Source organism: Micropterus salmoides, unplaced genomic scaffold (assembly GCF_014851395.1).
Source record: "Micropterus salmoides isolate LMB-PRFRI ecotype aquatic unplaced genomic scaffold, ASM1485139v1 Ms_hic_scaffold_23, whole genome shotgun sequence".
Taxonomy (NCBI): Eukaryota; Metazoa; Chordata; class Actinopteri; order Centrarchiformes; family Centrarchidae; genus Micropterus; species Micropterus salmoides.
The window spans coordinates 7640993-7658818 of NW_024041484.1; the positions used below are offsets into that span (position 1 = coordinate 7640993).

Sequence of the window (17826 nt, forward strand, 5' to 3'; positions counted from 1 at the left end):
TGCTGTTATGTCAAAGACGTCTTTGTATTGTGCTGCAGACATCCACTGAAAAGTTAGCGCTAACCAGCTAGCCCCCACTGTTCCAACGATCACATACTCTCTGGTTTGGTGGAAATAAACTCTTAATTCACAGATTTAGAGGTGAAAATATTCCGACTCTACACGCTGTCACTGACTCTCTGATGCCCGACCTCCCTCTTGTTCCTCTCCCACTTGACGCTACTCCTGTACCCACCATGTCTTTGCTGTCCCTGGAGTCTGCCTGTTCGCCCGACTCCATTTCTGGTGCCCTTTCTGGACTTGTTGCCCTCTATTCAGGTGGAGAGTAGTCTGGAAAAAAAAAAATTCAAAAACAACAACACAGGGGCCATTACCTATGGAGCCCCTAAGGGGACATGGGCAAAATGGTGTCCATGAAATATTGTCTCTTACGCACCAGAAACTACCAGTGGGCATGAGAAAGTTTCATTTAGATTTTAGATGAAACCACGGCCACATATGACATGAGCCATGGTGGCATATGACAGCTGCAGTAGCTTGGAAAATATACATATGGGCCACTGAATTTGATGAATTTACTGTTTGTCAGACCACAAATGAGACAAGAATTAGGTTGGAAAAACAATAGACACTGCAGTGGAATGTTTCTGGGGGCCAGGCCTCACTGATTACTACTGAGAAAATACTTTTTGGTTTTCCCTCTGATATCCTTTGGATCTTACGTTTTTTAATGGAGTTTCCAGATAGTTTTTGTTGTGGAAAAATAGGTTAACTGGGCCAGATGTACTATGCTTAATTCTTCTTCAATAAAACACTTTAGTCACATAGAGTTTAATGCAAAATAGATTTACTGTTATTTAAAGCAGAGTACAAATTAAACGAGTAAGTACATGAAAAAACCCTCAAAGCTCAGTTGTGCATTCACTCATTTAATTATATATATTTCTTATGACTAACATTTAGCTGATCATCTATAAAAGTCTCCAAGGTACAACTACACCTGAGTTAAACAAAATTAAAAGTGGTTGCAGGATTTTAAAAAAAGGTTAATACTAAAGACTACGCCCTCCTCCACTCACTGTACAGTTAAAGTTTCTTCCATTTACATGATTTTGAGACCAAAGAGTGAACTTTACTCCAGTAACCCACGGGTGGAGAAGAAAATAAAAATGAGGTATTATGTTCATCTTGTTAATGGAGTTGAAAAAGTCTCCAGGTTTAACCTCATGGTCACAGCTGTTCATCTCAGCAGTGAGCTTCTTGTCCCATCGACAGATAATCACCAACGCTGGAACACAAACACAGTTACTGATTTAAAAAAAGACAGACAAATAGAATTTTAATCCGTAAAACAGCAATGGAAAGAAAACAGTCATGTTTTTTAAGGCTAATAGCAATGATTTTGGATTGAAGCAGCCAACAGATGATATTATAGACTGATAATCAACATCTTGACAATCTTTGTCTGTGTTGCCTTATCGCTTCGGTCTTGTTCTTGTTTTGCATTTTGTTCTGACAACCCTCTCCCTGTTTTGTATGCTGACTGCCTGCCTCAGCCTGCAGGCTTTAGTCGCACAATCTGACTCTTGAACTTCATAAAGGCAGTTTCTGCTCTCTGAAGTTTTCCTTCCAGACAACACCTATCACAGTGGAAAACTGTCTGTGTGTTTTTTTTTCACCATGGGATGCATGGTGCAACAGTCCTTTACTATTGCTATGGCAACTGGCAGCACATGTAGAAACAGCAGCCATAGGTCCAAACTTCCCTACACTTCTGTTTCCTATCTGTTTTTCCCGACTTTAACAACTTTATAACAATGTAGCGATACACTGTGAGAATTGTCAAAATAAATTAAAAGTCAGATTTTCACATAAAGAGCTGGTGTTGATCTGATGCAATAAATGCAGACTTCATCATATATCAGATCGACGACACTGACTGGACCAAAATCACTTTATCAGTCAAGCTCAGTGTACTTACCAACTGTAACAAAGGGTATCAGCAGCAAACGCAGTATCATGAGGACCTGATGTAAAGACAGAGGCCCTAGAGTTACTGTCTTGTCACCAAACTTTATCTGGAAAACAATAGATACATTAGATTAGATTCAACTTTATCATCATAGCTGCACTGCTGTTAAGGAATGAGAGATGTCTCACCAATGCAGTGGGTCCAACATACGTATGTTGACTGTATGTATGATTACTACTTTGAAGCAAACATGACAATTTGAAAGCCATTGCATGAAATCACAAACATTCAATTGCAATAAAGTGGAGTTGTATTTCTGTATAGTATTGTTTAGATTTTTGCAGTTAGAATGAAATATTACCATTAACTGCTGAAATGTAGCGTCGGGTGGACTTTGAATCTCACAGATGAAAAAGTCAGTTTCTTTGACTTCCATGATGCAGGGGTATTGTTTTCTGTCATGAACGCCCCACACTGACAAACTCTGCAATTGTCATCTCCAGTTTGTCTGCCTTTTTCTTAAATGACAACAGAGACAAATGCTGACTTTTATGAATTAAAGAGGTGGGTATTAGGCTCATTTTCAGGTTCAAAATCTTAATTAGGGGTTGTACCAGAACAGGTTTACATGGTTTAATTTTCAATAAACACCATATTTTTCTCATACTGCATATTGCTGCAGCTCCTCTTTTCACCCTGTGTGTTGTACGCTCCGCTCTTGAGCTACAGAGTGATGCATCTTCCTTGTACAAAATCTTTGTTGGGAGTTGCACATGCGCAGTTCCCAGGTAAGGACTACTAGCCAATCAGAAGCAGAGAAGGGCGGGTCGTAAGAAACAAGGTAGTGTGATCCAAATCAAAGCCACTTCAGACTGCGACCGTAACCTAGCAGATGGTATAAGTTACTCACAAGTCCACAACATCATTGTTCCACATCTTACCATCAGGACTAACTGAACTGTTGCCGGTGTTCTGACGATCTATGCTGCCTTGCCGGAAAATGCTACCATAGCGCAAATCGATAGACTCGACTCTACTCGGCCCTGCTCTGTTTTCCGTAGCTTATCGTCATAGCGACGCCACACACAACTGCCGCGACGTAATGTTCAATGCGACACACACCAGCGATCCACACAGCTTTCTCTTTTTTAAGTTAAATGTTTCAACATTCCTCATAATGTAAAGACAGATAAGCGGTATGAAAACCTTCCAGCTGTGTTTTCCTCTGCAGTTATTGCTGCAGCGGTCTGTGTGACGGCGGCTGGCCGGCTTCCTCCCACGGGTTGGCACAGGCATCCCCTTCAGCCACGTGCGGAGCTCCTCAACTCCAGAAATATTCAAGAACATTTTTGTTCCGCCATCACTTCTCGTAAAACTGTCAATATTCAAAATCTACACAGCTGATTTCACCTCAAAACTTCTCAGAAGTGGATTTAGTGATGAAATTACGTACAAAAACTATAAAATATAAAACTTTCTGTTGCTGGCCTGTCTGGCCCACGCGATGATGATGCAGTGAATAGTGAATATTCTCTCTGACCAATCAGCAGTCTGTCGTGTTTTCACCGTTACATTTTAGTATCCCTCAGCTGGCATGGAACCTCGACGGAGGTGAGGTGATACGATAAAAAGTACCTGGAAGCAGGTACAAGTACAACATTTTTACAATGGAAAACCAAACAAAGGCGAGTTGAGCCGAAGGGCCTCCGCTCAGACTAGCTTGGTTTGAGGGCGTGCCTGACCCCGCTAGCTGCTTGGCAAGCTTTATGATGCGTTTTCATTGTCCCTTTGGGCTGGACTTTGGGCTTTTTCACTTAGCAAACCTGTTACATGCACAAAAAAGATATATAACTCAATAAAGGAGAGGGAAAAACCCAAAAAGCATAATACTACCTCTTTAATGTCATGGAAATATGTTGTACCTCTGTGGTGATGCGGACACCATCCCGTGTCCTCGAGGATGTGAAGCTGGTGAACTCAGGATCTGGATAGTAGGTTACTGTTGTTGAGCAGGCCAAAGTTTCATTGGCTACTTTCAGAGACAGAGTGCTTGAAAAAATCCCTTGAGTATTTCCAGCTGCAGGTGTGTCATAGATGAGATTCTGCAGTAAAAAAAAACAAACAGTGTTATAAATAATATGATATAATTTCTGTTTGGCATAGCATGACATGATGATGATGGTGGCATGGCAAACTAAGCAAAGCAATGTGCCATGACGGAATACGGCATAATACACAGTGCTTTTGAAAATACCAATATTTCCTGCCGCAGGTGTGTCATAGAGTTGATTCTGCATTAAATAAAGTAGAAAGGGAAATGTGTGTATAGCATGAGGTGCCATGGTGATGTGGCTTATTGTAAACTGAACCAATGTAATGCAACATTGCATTATTTGATGTAATTTAAAGTTCTAATAATCGTAAAAATTAAATAAAACCCCATTGTCCCATACTGTTAGCAATGCAACGTATTTACTTTCTACTGTATAATTATCTCTCTAAGAAGTACTTGTGAATGTGAGTGGTGAAGTCTGCTGTACTTGCGGTGGGTTCAAATTGCTATCACAGGAAATGATGCTTGCATATAAGCAGTTTCCTGTTTATTGTTTACTCTCCTTACACTCTATCAGAGCTGTATTAAGTTAATATACTACCGTTAGTTCACATTAAAAGCAATCTGGAAAAACAGTGACTTTTACTATGAGTCACATGAAACAACTCAGGTAACTCAGCATGAAATCTGACTGAATTCTTTATTAAAACAATGTGAGTTTATTCGGCTGCACGCTAAACAGTCGCTCTTCTTTTGTACTTCTGAACAAATATCTGCTGAAGGAGTGTTTTCTGTAGTATTAAACCACACTTGCTGTTACCTCCAGTAACCATTGGTGACTGAAATCGTGAGGATTGTTATGGAAGATTTAAAATGCCTACATAAAAATAAATCAAACACAGAAAAAGATTTATTAAAGATTTACACATATTATAGACTCTAAAATAAAAAACAATCAACTGTCCAGTCACAGCCTGGGGACTGAAATATGGACAAGGCTCAGACACATTTCCTGTGGGGCAGCTCGGTATTGTCTTTACATTTGGTTATATTTGTGAATGTTTTAAAGGGTACACCCTCAAATTCTGTTAGAACCCTTTCTCCCAGCTTGTGTAAAAAATGCAATAGACGTGTGAAGGAGCAACGACTGTAGGAGGCGTGGCTTTGTCGTGTATGGCATGGTTCAGTGGACACTGGGAGACTGACTGGCAGTGTTGGGCAGTAACGTCGCTACAAGTAGTGCCGTTACTAGTTTAACTACATTTCTCAGTAGCTTGGTGGTAGCGTCGTCAAATAGCTTTTCAGTAAGGAAGCTCTTTTATTGGCAGAGTAGCTTCCACACACGCTACATTTTCCCAAGTATTTCTAAAGGATCAGTACGTGCGCCACCGCCACACACCAACCTGGACGGTGACTTCACGTACCGATCCTTGGACTGATGTCTATGACTTTGCTGCAGGGAATAAAGACATGTGTCACTGAGTTTTACTTTCTACTGTGATAGTTATTGTAACACCTCTTGTGAGAAGGATCAGGGTCCAGCCTGGAGAGCTCTTCCTCTAGTGAGGAAGAAACTTTGATATGTAGTGGCACACTTGTTTCCATGAGATCTCTCTCTCTCTTTCTCACCCATTGCCATGAATGTATAAGTTGTTCAGGTTGCAATGTTGCCAGAGCACAAATTCACATATAATGTGATAATTAAGCTACTTTATACAAACAACAATGGTTCTCTTTTTGTTGCATGAGGAAATACATTTAGCTGCAATCATATGGCAATAAGTAGGAGAGTTTCTGTCTGATTTAGCTCTCTCTCCTTAGTATTTCTTCTATTGCTACTGTAGAATGAAGTTAGTTCAATATAAACTAGGCCTATACTGTGTTTCTATTTTGTATAGGCTTTGCCCTCTAAGAGCTGTCGCTATTGGGTTCATCCCTGCGCGCATGCGCAGTCCTGAAGATTTCTTTCGTGCCCATGTGCCGTGCACGGGCCTCTCTCAGGTCTGCAAATTGGGTATAAAATACCGGCGAGACCAGAGATCTGCTCCCCTTTTTTCTTCAGCGCTGCATAGCAGTCACTATGGAGAGCAGAGTAGCGTCTAATGAGCAATTTCTCCTACTAAAGAGCTTTTCCTATGGCTACTCACCGCTCTACCGTTGAGGTCCGCCACTCGGAAGGAGTCCACCTCTGCAAGTCCTGCCATGCCGGCTACATCATGGGGTTTGATCTCCCCGCCCGCTGCGAGACCTGCCTCGGTCCTCAGCACGCTGGCCTGAATCTGACTCCCCGGGCCTCGTATCCCTACTGTGCACAGCTGCCCGTGGAGGAGAAGCAACGGCGGGTTGATGCCTTCTACAGGAGGAGGAGGCTGACGATGCTAGCTGGGCTAAGCCAGTTAGCTTCACGGCGGACCATGCTGGGCTTGAGTCTTCTGACTCTGCTCCCTCCATTGTTGGCTCCCCGCCAGGCTCTCCCCTCTTCCCGCTGGAAGACCTGGAGTTTGATTTCGAGTTAGATCCTGCTTCACTTCTGCCTTCCAGCTTGCCGTCCTGCGGGGCTTCTTCCGGGATCTCCCCGATATAATCAAGACGGCTGCTGAGCGCCCTTTCTCTCTGAAGCGTGGGCCGAGCTTGGGAAGCTGAAGGCACCGGTGGCAAGGTTATGTCCACTTCACTAAGGTTGAGGGCCGACTCCGCCCTCGACGGCTCGAGTCACCGACTGTGCCCACCAGTGTGCCGCCCAGGCAGCAGCTTCCATCAACAACATATCGCTGCTGGCCTCGTCCATGTCGTCTGTCGCTGCCCAGCCCGACGCCTTTTCCCCCGAGCTTGCCAGCGAGTTTGGAAAAGACATGGCCGCCATTTTGTCGCTCTCCACAGCGGTGGCGGTCGCCCTGGCTCGGATTATGGCGTGGATGATAATGCTGCAACGGAACATGTGGCTGCACACGTCCCATCTGCCGGAGCAGATCAGGAAGGAGCCCCGATGGGCTGTCTGGGCCGCTTCTCCAGGATGCAATCACCCACCTGCAGCAAGCTTCGGACGAGGCAGATAAGGTGTAGCGGCACACCTGTGAGCGCCACCTCAATATCCACGGAGCTCACAGCGCTCCTGGCGTTATCGCTGCGACTCCCGCCCCAGGCCGAGGCGTCCGGCGGCCACTGCTACGGCCGCAGCTCCTTCTGCACAGCGCTGTCCCGCCGTCAAGAACAGGTGAGCAGCTTGCTCCTGGTCCAACCCCCCCGCCGAGCCTCCCCGCAGGTAGCGGAGGTAATGACAGGACGCAGGGGACGTGTGTTTTCTTCCCGGAACAGCCGGACACAACGGCTCTTTTCAGAGCCAACCAAATGTCCATAAAGAGCATGTTCCTAACAGTCAGTCTGCTCCTCTCTCCCCTGAGCTTCCTGCAGCTGATGAAACACACGTCTCCCACACACGTCTCCCACACACAAGCAAGCTCCGCTGCGCACACACACGCTGCGTCAGTTGTTGAGCTGCTGTTGTCCCTTTATCATGAGTGAAAAACATTCATATCAGATAAAAACAACAGCCCACCCACACTCCCTGCCTCTCTGCGGCTTCCCCAACTCTCACCCATCAGTGTGTAAGTGGAGGTTTTTCACCGTGGCACGAGTCTGACACTGAGAATGAGCGGCCCGAGTGTTTCACACTATCGCCGCTGCAGCCCTTTCACCTCAGCCCTCCCATGGGTCGTGTCGAGTGGCTCTGCAGCTCACACGTCGGCGGAGAGGGCTCTTCTCTGGCTGTCAGAAATGTCCACAGAGGCCCCTCAGATTTTTGCTCGCCTGCTTTCAGAGCGTTACTGCGCGTGGCAAAATCTGCCCATGAACGAGTGGATGGCGAGACTAATAAATAAAGGTTACACTCTCCAATTCGCCAGCCCCCCTCCTCCTTTCAGCGGGGTGCTGGAGACTGTCATGTCATCACAGTTATTAGTTAGGCAGAAATAACAGAGCTCATGAACAAAGAAGCTATTTCCAGAGTCCCGCCAGGCGAGGAGAACGAGGGTTTTTACTCCCGTTGCCTCCTGGTGCCCAAGAAAACGATCAGAATGAGATCCTGGATCTCTCCCTCTTCAACAAATGCATAATGAGGAGGCCATTCCACATGCTCACAGTCAAGCACGTATTGGAATGTGTACGTCCTGGGGATTGGTTCACGTCCATCGACCTAAAGGACACCTATTTCCATGTCCCCATCATCCCCAGACACAGGAAATTCCTGCGTTTCTCTTTTAGAGGGGCCCAGTTTCAATACAACTGCCTGCCTTTCGGCTATTCTCTGGCCCCGCGCACGTTCTCCAAATGTGTGGAAACAGCGCTCGAGCCGCTGCGCAGGTCGGGCGTCAGAGTGTTGTTTTACCTGGACGACCTGATCGTCATGGCATCGTCCAGGGAGGGCTGTGCGCTACACACGATGAAGCTCGTGAAACATCTGTCCTGCCTGGGTTTTGCCATAAACTGGCAGAAGAGCTCTCCTCTCCCCTCCTAGTCAATAATCTATCTGGGAATGCATCTGGACTCAGCCCAGATTCAGCTCCAGGTTCGGCCGTCTCCGCCTCGATCCCGTAAAGCACAAAAGATGCCTGCTGTTCGTCCCTCCCTCAGTACAGTCAGACCTGACATACTGGAAAGACGTCCCTTTGCTGGGGACGTCACATGTCACAGTTTACACAGACGCGACTCTCATTGGCTGGGGCGGGATGTGCCTTTCTCACGTGGTGGGAGGGAAATGGCTTCAGCCTCCATCCCTCCACTTAAACTGCCTGGAGCTGTCCACGGTGCTGAAAGTGCTGAAACACTTTGCTCCACTGTTGAGAGACAAACATGTGCTGGTGAGAACAGACAACATGACAGCCGCTGCTTACATAAACCGTCAGGGCGGCGTCCGCTTGGCTCGGGTACTAGAGATAGCCAGGAGCCTGCTGCTGTGGGCTCACACGAACCTGCGCTCTATCAGAGCACTCCACATTCCCGGTGTTCAGAACCAGCGGTCCCTCTCAGAACGAGTGGAGACTGAATTCCACTCTTACTCAGGAACTGTGGGACAAATTCAGGGAGTCAGAGATAGATCTGTTCGCCTCACGAGAAAACGCACAGTGCGCACTGTGGTTCTCATTGAACGCACGGGACGAGCCGCCACTGGGCGTGGACGCCTTCTCACACAGCCCGTGGCCCAGAACGCTCCTTTATGCTTTCCCCCCGGTTCCTCTGATTCCCCGCCTCCTGGCGCACATTCAGGAGGAGCTCCTAACAGTGATTCTGGTGGCACCAGAACGCACAAGCGCATCATGGTTTCCAGTGATGATTCAGCTGCTGACGGGGAAACCGTGGCAGCTGCCGTGGCGCAGAGACGCGCTCTCACAGCTGGACGGCGCCATCCTACACTTCCCAGTGATAGGTCAGCATTTTTGGGCTTGACCCCTGAAAGGGAGCACCTTGAAAGATTAGGATTGTCCCCTAATGTAGGCCACCTTTGAGCCACTGCCGCAGACTTCTCTCAGACTGCTGTCTTTGAAGACAGCCCTCCTTTTGGCACTGACCTCTGCTAAGAGGGTGAGCGATCTGTGCGCTCTCTCAGTCGCTCCATCTTGTCTCGCTATCAGAGCTGACGGGAGCTCAGCCACCTTGAGGCCGAACCCAGCGTTCATGCCCAAGGTTATAACTAGCTCCTTCAGGTCACGGATTATTTCCCTGGAAGGTTTTTTCCCTCCACCTCATCGACACGAGGCGAAGGAAGCATCTCATCGTCTCGGCCCGACTGGTCCCCCCAGCGTCGGCTGAAGAAAAAAAGCTGACCTTTTGGGAGCAGATCTCTGGTCTCGCCGGTATTTTATACCCAATTTGTGGACCTGAGAGAGGCCTGTGAGAGAAAGAAATCTTCAGGACTGCGCATGCGTGCAGGGACGAACCCAATAGCGACAGCTTTTAGAGGGCTACGCCTATACTCATAGAATCTGGGGTTACAATACGTAACCAACGATGTGAGTGTGTGTGTGTGTATATATACGTATATATAAAAATAAAAAAATCCCCCTCTCACCCCTTGCAGAGTGGTATGCGTCATCCTCAAGCTCAGGTCCTCTAGAGTTTGAGGTTTCTTTGCAGTATCTTAGCTGTTCCTAGGACTGCACTCTTCTGGACAGAGACCTCACATGTTGTACCTGGAATCTGCTGTAGCCAATCTCCCAGTGCTCCGATCACCACTGGTGCTCTTCCTTTCCACATCTTTTCTAGCTCCTCTTTCAGCCCTTGGTATTTCTCAAGCTTCTCGTGTTCCTTCTTCTTGATGTTGTGTCCCTTGGGACTGCCACAGCTATCACTGCAGCCTTCTTCTGCTGTTTGTCGATCAACACGATGTCTGGTTGGTTAGCCATCACCAGTTTGTCAGTCTGGATCTTGAAGTCCCACAGGATCTTAGCTTGGTCATTCTCAACTACCTTAGGAGGTGTCTTTCATTTTGACCTTGGGACTTCCAGCCCATACTCATGGCAGATGTTCCTGTACACTATGCCAGCTACCTGGTTATGGCGTTCCATGTACGCACTTCCTGCCTGCATCTTACACCCTGCTGTTATGTGCTGTACTGTCTCAGGGGCATCCAGTCTGCACCTGGGGTCCTGCCTGGTGTGGTAGACCCCGGCCTCTATTGATCCCAAGATCCCATAGTCTCTATGGGATATTGTACTGTGTATATCAGGATGATATATATATATATAACCTAACTATAAAATATAAAAAAATTAAAAGTAACTTAGATGTAACTAAGCTACTTTTGCCACGTTGCTGTAGCTTAGCTTGCTACATTTCACTGGGGGGTAGCTTCTATGTAGTGATGCTTCATTTGATATAGAGTAGCTAGTAGCTCAGCTCACTACATTTTCCAAGTAGCTTGCCCAACACTGCTGACTGGCCACTGCTCAGTGTAGCATAGACAGTGATGTAGAAGTAACCAGCCATGAGAAGCTACTGTCTGCTGGAAAAAACTAGGACAGTCTGTAAAAGCATATTTAGCGGCTGTCAGCACCTAGCCATGCTGTTTATCGCAGTTAACCGTAATGTTCATCAGCCCTAAATATCTTGTTTGGCTCTGAATACAGCACAAGAATGGGTGGGCCCCTGTGTAGTTCACTGCAACTGTAGTGAACAAATCTCGTTCAGGTACAAAGTTGTTTTAGCAGCTATGTGAGAGAGGCACAAACTGAGGCTATGGTTAAGCAGTGTTCTGCTTTTTATACTCTATACTATAATAGTGTGGCAGCTGCTACTACGGGGGTGATAGAGTTTGCTTTTATACACAGTGTCTGTTTTGTTGGAAAATCACCTGTATTAATAACATGTGTAATAATAATAATTCCTTCGTTAAGAAAAAATGTTCATTCAATAAACGTGTCCCTGCAGCCAGCTAGCCCACATTAAATGTTTATGTTTTAATGTAAAAAGCTGTCTGTCACGGCTGCCATTAGCTCCTGACAGCAAAGATGGGGTTCAACCATGGCTCCGCCGCCAAAGCTATGATTGGTCAATTGAGTGTTTTTCATTTTGGCACGGACAAAACATCTCCATTTCAAAAGAGAAAAACCAATGACAATGCTTTGTATTTAGTATAGGCAGGTGTCACGATCCTGTCCTGAGGTGTTCTGCGTTCTCTGTGTTTTGATTTGGTTTCTCTATGTCTGGGTTTTGGTTACTCCTGGTCTGTGTACTTCTGTGTTGGTTGTTATTTTTGCCCCATGTCTGCTCTGTGTTCTGTTATTAGTTCAGTCTGTTCTCCCTGTTATGTCTGTAGTCTGTCGGTATGATTAGGTTTTAGTCTGTTGTATGTTTCTTCTCTTGTGTCAGTTGCCTGTGCCTTATGTTCAGTTCTGTTCATGTTTGGATCTGTGCCGGCCCGGTTCTTGTCGTATTATCTGGTGTTTGTTCCATGCTCAGTTTCTGTCTAGTGTTATTGTAATCTCTGCCTGAGTAGTTGTTTATTGGTTTATGATCATTCTGTGTTTAGTGTCCATTACCTAGGATATGTCTGTTCCCCCAGTTAACCCTATGCATACCTGTCTCTCTGTTTTCCTCTGCTGTCTCTCTGCCTCGTTAGTCCTGATCCTGGTCACCTGTTTTGCTCCCGCCCTGCTCGTTAGTCCCTGTGTGTGTATAAATGTTTGTTGTGTGTTCAGTCCTTGTCCGGTCACTGTAGCATGTCGTGCTCTGTCTTGTGTGTTGCTCTCTGTCTTCTCGTTCTGTGTGGATTTGGATTTTGGATTACTTGTTTTGTTTTGACAGTTGGTTATTTTAGATTCTTGAATTCTACCACTACTAAGTGTGTACACCTTAAGTTTGTTTAATAAACCATATGAGTTGCTTATTGAGTCCTGCATTTGGGTGCACCAACCTTTCAACCTACGCACAGCTGGAACAGTGAAATGCGATACACCTCTTGTTTTCTGTGTTGTGATTTGATTTTAATGTGGCATAGAAAATTCATGTCACAATGAAAAACAGTTCATTTTTATTAATAGAAAAAACTGAATATGTCCTTTAAACATGTGTTCTTTGTTTAATTATGACACAGCTGATACTAACATGTAATGGAAATACATATTGACAATGCGAATTGTATTTCACTTTTCAATTTCTTTCTTTATTTTTATGTAGGCATTTTAAATCTTCCATAGCTTCTAACATTGTGTAGTGACAAATTGGGAAAGGACATGACATAAAGCAACAAAACAAAAGTGTACATTGCGTGATGTGACATTTAACACATAAGATGACTGACATGGGATTGTTTGACATGACATAGTCCATTGTAGCATAATCTGATTTGATATTAGGTGACACAATTAATGTAACAAACTAGGCTCCGTTACTGTGTGTGTGTGTGTGTGTGTGTATGTGTGTGTGGAGAGAGTCCCACCTGATAGCTGCTGTTTCTGGGAAGTCTTACTTCCTGCAGGGCATGGCTGTGCATGACCCCTTCCACAAACTCCAGGTGAGATCCCATGAGTGTGATCGTCCTCTTCCCACTACAGGACACAGAGCAGCAGAGGGATTTTCATACTGACACACACCTACAGTTAGTAGCACAAGTAAATATTATAATGGGAAATTAACATCATTTAAGTTTTTTTAAACATTTTCTGCTGCCAAACAGCCCAGTTGCTGCTGGAAATATGTAGATGAGATCAGATATCACAGTGTGGCTGTTCGGCAGTTATCCTGGGAGAGAATTGACTCAGCATCACTTTTTTCTCTTTTTGTCTGTGTAGAATACCATGTACCTACATATCCAGTCATACCTGAGCCAGGTGCTGCTGGGTGTAATGGCGGTGCAGGAAGGTGAAGAGCGGTAGGTGATCTTAGCGTTGCCATGGCAACTACCATCTGGGAGGAGAACACATGCTTTGACCACGCCTTTATTTTCGTCACTGGGAATGTGAAACGTCAGATTCACACCAGTGTTGTTCCATACAGGAGATCTGACCAGAGCATACAGGATGAGAGAGAGAAACCAGTTAGATCAAGACTCACTCTTTTTTCACGTAGGGAACACAACAACAACAAAAATATGCTGACACCATGAAAGCAGCCGGAAGCGTAGCAGCATAATCTGCCTTAACATCAAACATACAAACAAACAAACATCAGCTATAATAACTGCTATCTTTGATATCATTTGTCATTTATAGTGTAAGGATAATCTCAGTCGCCCATACAGTGACTCACTCTTGTGCCGTGCAGTCCACGTCTGCCTGGATCCTCACTCTGGTCACACCACTAAGGTTACGACCGGACAACAGCACATGGTTTCTGCCGTAGAAAGACACGACACTGGGAGTGATGGAGGAGATCTCCGGTCTCTGACAGTAAAACACAAACAAAGATAATTAGTTTTAATTTTTATGAATGTGAATGAGGTGAGCACCAGGGGAAGAATGTGAGGTTCAGACTCACAGAAAAGTTCATCCCTGTCTCCATCATTTGGCAAACACTTTCCTGCAGGTGAAGTGAGAGAAAAAATTAAGCTGGTTGTAAGCGACATGTATGTAACGTGTTTTTTTTTATTATCATGGAACAGAAATAGAAGATGAGGTGTTTTGGTTTAATGAGCAGTTAGCTTAGCTACTGATCAGTAACAGTTGGGCCAAAGTGCACTCAGTAACTCCCCCTGCCCTCATAATGAAGTTGCAATCTTTGTAAACTGTCTGAGCAGACAGTAGGGTGGTGAGTCAGTTGATATTAGCTTGCGTAGCTGACATTAGACTCAACATGTAAATAAGATTGTTTTGGTGTTGCCTTAAAGCACTTCTTTTTGTTTCTTTTAAAGGAGGAAAGCTGTTTAATCTTGTTTCCCCTTTGTTGTAAACTAGGCTAAATCCAGGCTGGGTTATTATACATTTCTTTAACATATAGATTGAAAAATAATAATTTAATATCTATATTTCCAAACATAAGACATTTTTAATAATGAAACCAGATAAAATAAATTTTTGAAGCAATAAATGTTTGGTAGCAGTAGTTCTGGTGTCATTAGTCTTAAAATGTTGTGCTGTTCAAATGTAGCACACGGAAAGTTAGCATACGCGCATGATGTCTGGAAAAGCCTATATTAGATAACACATTTAAAAAGACATAATTACATCCCCCACTCCTTGATTTGCCCAGGAGCAGCCGTTTGTGCTCCAGCCACATCCAGCCTCGATACACTGCCGACACCTGAAGAGAAAACAAATGTTATCACCTGTTGTTGAAAACACTCGTACATGAATCATAATGCCTTGATAAAACACAAGATAGTTATACTGTATATTCTTCCTGATGAAGAAACACGACCATTACAACCATGACGACTGTATGAGACTAAGTGGAGGGATATGGGAGGAGGGGTTAAATTCTTTTTAGCCTTTTTGTCTTTATACCTCACAGTCTGTTAATTCTGTTAAGAGTTTTTTTCTTTTTGTCATTAGAGCTTCATCTGGTTCATTTCCTGTTAGCACCACAATGTGGCTTGGCTAAGTCTCATTAAGTGAAAGTAAAATTGCAGTCCAGTAACCCTATAGACACATTTTTGTCTTTAAAGTCTTCCTTGAAGGTTACATCTCAAACGTAAGCTGTTCGCCCATGTATTAAAACTGCATGGGAACAGGAAATAGATTTTTATTTTTCATGACATTTCATGCCTGCAGTTAAAGTTCATTTTCATCAGTGATGCATCTGACTGATTATGTTTTTTCAACCTTCTTCTTCTGTCTTTTATGTTAAATGATCTTTCCACTTAGATTTCTAGAAAATGGCAGTGGACTTACAGGACAGGAGTCGTTGGTCCCCTGATGTCAGAGCAGTTGGATATCTTAAATCGTTCCAACAATTGTGTCATCCCAAGTCTAATCTTAACAGTGACACGCAGGCCTGTTAAGTGAAAATAATCCAGAGAATGTTTCAGCAGTGGTCAGCAAGTTCCAGCAATACACGTGTTTTTATTCAATAAACAATATATAACATGAGGCAACACAGATTTATCAGCAGGTAGAGAACATTTTTATCTGATAGGATTCTTGTGACGGTGTGAAGGTCCTTGATTATCAGGTATTTCATTCACCGGATGTATCAAAAGTCACTGACCTTCAGCAGGAAGTGTGCTTTTTTTAAGGACGCAGGTGCATTGTGGGAACCGTGGAGGACTGTTTGCTGCACTACAAAGCTGGCTGGAGCTTGCAGAGAACTGACAGGCGAAGTTAGACAGAGCGCTCTGGCCCACAGTCAGGTGTGTCTGGATGCTAAGTGTGATCTGAGAAAGGAAGGGATGTGAGTTTAAAAGAGAAATAACTGACAGACACAACTGATTATAGTTCAAATCCTGGACGTAACCTGTACCTGGCCAGTGCTGTCCTTTACAACGCTGTAGGAAACCATTTTGCGTTGACGGGAGTCATCAGGAATGGACAACCAGTCTGAATCTTGGCACTCATCTTCAAATGTGCAACTAGGAAGAGAAAATGATGTTATAACCAAGTTTATAATAGTTTGAAGATGTCAGCAGCAGATGGTGTTTCCCTGACCTTTTAGAGCCACACCAGACACAGTATGGATCCTGTGCAGACCAGTAGTCCTGCACATTTGTGTATGTGCTGCACTTTGACACAGGCACACGTTTAATCTAGAACAGAACACAAACATTCAACAACACTTTGAAAGCATGGCTTAAATCACGACACTGTAAATTCAAACATAAAGACTGTTTATACATGTACAGTTCACCTACCAGGTTTTGAAATGGCACATAGACATGTTTACGGTCCACTTGATCCAGAAGTATTTTGGGGAACACTTGGCGGTCGTCACTGGCCCTGTAGAGCACCCTGGGACAGGTGGTGTGATAGTTCTTGTCCACAGCGAGCTGACAACAAGAATGTAGCTTTGTTATGTTTCAGAGACTGAGCTGCTGGGTACAGAGCCCTAGAGTGGGCACAGAAGAATATAACAATTTCTTCCAATGTTTTCATTAATTAATGCCAACTATACAGACAACTATACAGAAATCCAGTACAACAGACCAGCCCTGTTTATCAGAGTGCTGAGTAATGGGAAAGGTTTATTCTCAAGTACTGTGAGTTTGAGTCAAACACATACAGACTGTATTATATAGATATTTTTAATATTGTGTCATTGTGATTTATTGTCAGTGTGTATAGCTCGGGTTGTGTCTGTGTTTCCCTGGGGTTGCTTTGTACAACAAACTGGTGCTGATTGTGAGCTGTAGTTTCTCTGGTAAACACGCCGACCTCTTCGGCTGTCGCAGTCCCTCCTACCCAGCCTGCTGCTGCTCCTCTCATGGTCACTTCTCCGGAGCCTTTTTGGTGTCAGAATGTCTCTGGGACAGGCAGAGTGGCTGCAGGGCCAGGCACATTTTTTCCCCTCTCTATGGAGACTGCAGGGATCTATAGCTGTGTTTTAGATGCAAAGCTGAACTGGAAAGACGCGACTATCAAACTAATACCCAACTAAAAGTATGATTTTGAATGGTCACCAGCGTACACATGATGAGCTTTAGCCTTAAGGTTTATAATCTTTAATGACCTCCTTTTGTTGTTTTGTTGTTATTGTGTGTTTATGTGTAAAGTGTAGAGTCCTTGTGTTCCTTGAAAAGCGCTCTAAAAATACAAATTATTATTAATTATTATAATTAATTATTACAATTGTTATTATTAATTATTATTGTTATTATTAATAACAATTCGAGAACATTTAACTCTACAGCAGACAGCAAACTTGAACAACATGTTAAAGCAGCTCCAGTCACCAGCAGGAACTAACAATGAGAACTGCAGGAGATGAAGAGGGAGAAACGGCACCTGGACGAGAGAGATGTGACCTTCATCACAGTTTATTAAAGTGCAGCGCAGTGAGGATACAGACGTTTCATACGGATCTCTGACACTGTTAACTACGGAGCCCCTAAAGTAAGAATAGGTTTTAACTTATGCCAACAAGTTAATTATCAAGCTGCCCTCAAAGTGTCAAAAATACTTTATTTTAGGGGATCAGTAGTTAGTAGGGACTCCAGTGTCCAGTGTAGATCAGAAACCACAAAACATCTGGATTCTTGATCAAAGAGTCTTTATATGCGTTCACACTTCTGTCCATTTCCACGCTCCATCTCTCTCACGAGCATGAGCTGTCTCGCTTGACATTGATGAGCGCATTGACTTTATGAAATGTTGAACATGTTGCTAAAACCAAACCTTGCTTATCGTGTCCCTCTTGTATTCTGTCTTATGGCTTCAGC

General features: G+C 44.3%; 1 pseudogene; it reads right to left on the bottom strand.

The window, feature by feature from the left end:
• Positions 1-889: 889 nt before the first annotated feature.
• Positions 890-17826, bottom strand: part of LOC119918265 — a 67371-nt pseudogene continuing 50434 nt past the window's right edge.